Source organism: Canis aureus, chromosome 12, assembly GCF_053574225.1.
Source record: "Canis aureus isolate CA01 chromosome 12, VMU_Caureus_v.1.0, whole genome shotgun sequence".
NCBI classification, from domain to species: domain Eukaryota; kingdom Metazoa; phylum Chordata; class Mammalia; order Carnivora; family Canidae; genus Canis; species Canis aureus.
Window position 1 is genome coordinate 22,543,167 of NC_135622.1, and position 5,667 is coordinate 22,548,833.

Below are 5,667 nucleotides of genomic sequence, written 5' to 3' on the forward strand. Positions count from 1 at the left end.
ACATTTATTTCCACTTTCTAAAATTACGTTGATGTTATTTTGGTGAGATAACTTCCCCCGACAGAATTCTATGTAATGAACCTTTTTCCTATCCTCAACAAAGAATAAATCTGAAATCTAAGATACACAAACCTTCATTGTCTGAAGACTGAATATGAATAAGGCGATGAATAAAGTCACCTAAATATTTGGAGCTCATTCAGTTCTTGCAGCTAAATCCCCACATTGCTACTCTTATTACACAACTGTATCAGAACCAAACACATCTGAATTTGATTGATGACTATTGATTTCCAAGTCTGATTGCTTGGATTGATCCTTTCTAACAATTACACTTCTGATTATGTAACTACTGTCAGACCATCTTGATTACAACTAAGGAATTCTAAGTGATAAATAACTTCAAAATAGAGAATTAAATCTATTCAATAGAGACTGAAATAAATCAGTTTATAATAGGATAGAAAACTATGTTCATAGTCTGACACAGGGCTCACAGTCCATGATGTTTAAGGGGAACACAATTAAGTTATTCTGTGGAAGAAGCTGCTCTTGACTACTGCACAACTGCTGCCCCTATTAGTGTGATAAGCAAGAATACAAAGGCCACATAGTAGGGTAGTCATGACTGAATGCCTGAGGAAATTTAAAATAAAAGAATAGTCCAGATAAAATCACTAAATTCCAACTACAAACTGAAACTCAAGGAATATGTATGAAAGTATTTTGATACAACTATCTTCTTACAACTGGACAGTTGATATGGCCATAAATCAGATTTGCAATTTGTTTCTGCAGGTAGTTTAATTGAATTGTCAGCTATATTCTCAACTTTTTCTGGTCTTTCTGTGAAGAATTATTAATGCAAATAAAGAAGGAAAGACTAGCACCTGAAGTGTTGAAATTGTGTTATGTATGAAGATCTGGGGATCCCTAATGTCTGAAAATCCTCTTCTGTCATTCTCTTCCCATATGAATAAGTTCCCTCTTCCTTTTCTGAGCATTTTCTGCTAAAAATACTATAGTCCCGTAACCTGAATGAACGCCCTAATAGTAGATACTTAAAGATATCCCTCATTTCCCTGTTATGTGGTGCCACTCTATCTGTAATTACACTTGCATCCTAGTCTCTCCCACACTGGTTTATAAAGGATATATCCCAAAAAGGAAAGGATCACTCAGGAAATGAACTATAGCAATTAACTAAAACCTGGAAATTGTGTGTACAGAGTGGATTTTAGTGTGTTTTCTGAAGGAGGAAGGAGTATATATTTTAGCTAAATTTGAATTGGAAGTTATATGTGTGTTTATGTGTGTGTATACCAGAATCCATGTTCATTCAAGCAGATGAGCTTCTATCTGTGTGTAAGGTAAATTAATGCAAATCCAGATGAAATAATGGCCTATTAAAAGGAGATTAGTAGACAGATGAGTCACAAGATAATAAATTTGGATGTATTATTATACCACTAAGCTTTCTCCACCCCCCCAAATAGTTACGATGTTGATACAGAAACCAAAGTGTCTTAATATAAACTGGTGATGTAAGCATTGTGATCTTTAAGAAAATGTTTTTAAAAAGGAAAATGTTTTAAAAAATTTGGCCTCAGGGGAATTGTCCCTTAGTTACTAGTTAACTAAGGTTAAAAAAAATCAACAAAATAAACCTAGTTTAGGGATGATATTTTATAATGTATTGGAACCAATTTCAGTTTGATTAAAGTGACATCAGAGTCTAACTTATAAGTGAACTTTACTTACAGGCAACTGATAAAGGAAATTTGTCCAGTGAGCAGAATAACTTCTTGTCCATTCTTCCTGGTACAATTGATATTTTTTTAATGTTGAATCTACTGTGATAAAAGAAAAGTATCTAACACTTTAAATGGTCAAGGAATTGGAACAAAAAATGGAGAACTTGCCTTATCAAAAAGTGAGGAAACCATGTAAATGGACATCTCAATATGATGTGGAACATGAGGCTATACATGACCCACATGTAACACTTATCAAAAGCCTTATATTGTGGACAAAGCATTTGATGACTTGGTGGATTTATCTCAGGCTCCTTTTCCAGCATCCCCAGGATGACTGAATTAGCTAATGGACAAAGTGGCCATGATAGCAGGAATGAAGGCTCTTCCTTAACTCTCTAAAGTTGACCAGGATTTGCTAGGTGTTTAATTTTCTGGCAGTGGTGATTAGTACTGATATACTACCATACTCTCAGGGAACCAAATAGTTCCATGGGAGAAGATCATCACCTGGTTTATTTCCTTACTTCAGGAGGGGAGATTTGTCTTTACTATTTAGATTTCTTTTACCCTGACTCAGGGATGACATGGTATAACTCACAGTGTCCCAGCAAAAATTTAATGAGATGTATTTTTTAAGGCACCTGGCACATTGCCTGCTATGTGGAGGGACTCATCTAATGCTCAGATTTAGTTATTTTTATCTGATGTTTAACTAGGCATAATAATGTAATTGTTGAGTAAAGAGAGAAAGGAGAAAGCAAAGATTAAATGGATGACTGTGGATCTGAGAATGAGAGCTTTTAATTTTGATGTACATTTTTAAGATTCAGGTGGGCAGGTGCAAAGTTCTACTTATCTTGTGACAGCCCAAGATGAACCACATTTGTACATCCCCTTGCTTATGAAACCTGCCACCTATGAATCTGGAGTGATCTATCTCTTTCTTTGTTTTTTTTTTTTATTTTTTATTTTTTATTTTTTTTAGGACTAGAAAACTCAATTTTTGGGACATATCTAAAAAAGGGGACAAGAACAGTAGTCATTTGTTCTCCTGGTGGGGACAGGACTGAAGAGGGAGGAGGGAAGAGGGACTTGATGTCTTCTGTTCACAAGAGTGCTTGGTGGGGATTCTTCAGAGTTTTTCAGGGGATGGGACCCAAATGTAGTGCCCAGACTGGTCCTCGATGATTTGTTTGATCTTGTTGTAAATCTCTTCCAGTGAGTCACCCTGTACAATGGCTGTGAAGTATTCTCCAAACTCCTGCTCCAGTTTCATAGCTTTGTCATAGATCTTATTTGCTTGTTCGTATGTCTGCCGTCGGTTCATTTCCATAAATGCTTCAATGGATTTGGGCTTGATGAAAATGGCTATGGGGTAAAGTTGTGCTTGCTGCAGCCTCTTGATAGCATTGCCAGAAACATCTAAGATACAGTGCTTGCCCCTCTCTGCAACTGCCCGCACTGACTGGATGCTGGTCCCATAGAGATTATCATTAAATTGGCCTGCTTCGATGAACTTGTTGTCCTGAATATCCTTCTCCATTTGTTCTCGGGAGACCACAAAGTGGTAGTCTTGTCCATCCACCTCATTATCACGTCGAGGCCGAGTGGTATGCGGCACACAGGATCCAAATTTATGTGGGAACTCGGATATCAGGTCATCGTTGACTCTGTCCTTCATTGGGCCCAGGATGATCACAGGTCTTGCATAGTGAATTTCTTGCCGTGTCACTGGCTCATATGACAAAATTGCATCCTCTTGTCCTTTGGAACTGCTTTCGCTGTCACTGGTGTTGGATGTCACTCCCTGTTCCTGTATGCTGCTCTCCTGGGCCATGTTTTCTTTGCTCTTGTAAAATGGAAACTTTCGAGAGAGGCGGAAACTCTTTTTACGTTTCGTTTTGATCGACCTGTTAGACTCCATCATCCCCGTCCTGGCATGGAACTTCACGGTTTTCAATCGAGCTCTTTCTTTCTTTTCCATCCTCTTTTTACTGGGGATCACACCGATTTGCTCACTTTCTCCATGTGGGGTCACCAACCTTGCCTGCCACCACTCATCATCAGATGCATTAATGACATGCAGAATGTCACCATAGGAGAAGCTGAGCCCCTGGCTTGGCAGGCAGCTGTCCCGAGTTCGATCATAATCAAACAGGGCCCTGACATACAAAGACCTCTTCTCACTTGTTCGGAGGGATCCAGACCCAGAGCTCATGCTGCTGTTCATCATTTGTTCTCGCAAGTCATGTATCTTTGATTCAAAACGACTGTACTCTGGCGCCGGGTCGGAGTCCAGGTCTAGTGCTGAGAAAGCGCCACTCCTGCCAGCCCCTCCGTCCCGCGCGAGAGACCACGGACCCTATCTCTTTCTTTGATCTCTCTTAGCCCTCTATGTGTGGGAGCCAGTTTGTGAACCAAAAGTAATGCATATTAAATTCTTTTTAGATACAAAAAACTTCCTATTCTTCCTATCATCTTTGTTTATGAAGGCTTCCTACTTCTTTAAAGTATTAGATGATTGCACCAGTCAGCTCATTTCTTTGTTATCCATATTCCCATACATCAAGAGAAAATGACTTTGATAAAAAAAAAAAAAAATAGAGCCAATTGCAAGTTTAGCACTGGTTTTCCCATAGTGTGTGATTCTGGGTAACTTCTTAAATGACCTAGGCCCATTCCTTATCTGTAAATGTAATTGGAAACTTGCTTACCCCATCAGCATGGAGGAAACTGATCAATTAAGATAATAAATCACATAACATAAACTACATTTGGAACATGAGCTGTACTGTGTAAATGCTTACTCTCTTTTCTTTATTCCTGGTTCTTTGCTTTTTCCATGTTTGTTCTCACTAGAACTAATATATTTTGATCATGATTCACTTTCCTGTATTAAGCATCGGTTTCATTTTTTTCAATGTGATTATTGACATATATTTATCATATCCTTTCCTTTCATTTAAAATCTGACTTACAAAGAGGACATTCAGTATATGTATTGATTGAATTAATTTTGGAATCTTAGTTATTGGACATGATATCTTATTGTTACAGGAGCATTTGCTGTAGCAGAAATCAGTGGAATTTGGCTTTAATTCTATCTAATTATCTATTGATTTTGATGAAGTCACTGGAAAGTTTTGAGAAATTGTGTATTCAGTATAAAACAATCGTTATTATAAATGTCCTCTGAGACTACTACAAGATTGAATGAAATATAGGCTAATGTGTTTTTTTTTAATATAAATACTAAGGAAAATAAAATGCAAAGTACTTAGTATTTTCCACATTATTTTTATTTAATTTTTCATGTGAACAAGATAGTCCTGGTTATGATGTGGTTTTGTGTTTAAGACTATGTATAGCCTATAATGCTTACCCAGTTTATTCCAAGGAGCATGTTTTTGTAATTGTAAGTGCATTTAAAATATTAAAATTACATTCAAAATTTAATCACTTTTAAAATAAATATACAGAATTACACTGAATAAAAATATTATAATCACTTATGATCTGAAATGATCTAGATAGTGGAGGTTTAAAGATATTGCCTCTCTCTGGTCTTGTACACAAAACTACTATGAGTTCCAAAGGCAGGGTTTTTTGTGTTTTTTTTTTTGTTGTTGCTGTTGTTGTTGCTCTCAAAAATGTGTTTTGTTGTTCTAGCAGTACAGAAATAAGCTAGAAAAAGAATAGAGAAGGTCAGAATCCACTCTGATATCAGTATGGGGTGGAAAGAGCAATTAGGAAACTTTTGTCACATTGTTAAGAGTTCCACAGGTTGTTAGGCAAACAGATAACAAGAAAAAAAGGGATTAAAATAAGAGTAAATAATAAGTGCTTTTCTGGGTTAGATAATGAGAGGCACTGTTATATGGGACACGAGAAACACTGTGATCATTTTCAT

The 5,667-nt window shown here is 36.8% G+C and overlaps 1 pseudogene; it reads right to left on the reverse strand.

Annotated features, from left to right (window-relative positions):
* Positions 1-2,745: 2,745 nt before the first annotated feature.
* Positions 2,746-4,112, reverse strand: LOC144280734 (disks large homolog 3 pseudogene; annotated as a pseudogene).
* Between the last annotated feature and the right edge of the window lie 1,555 nt (positions 4,113-5,667).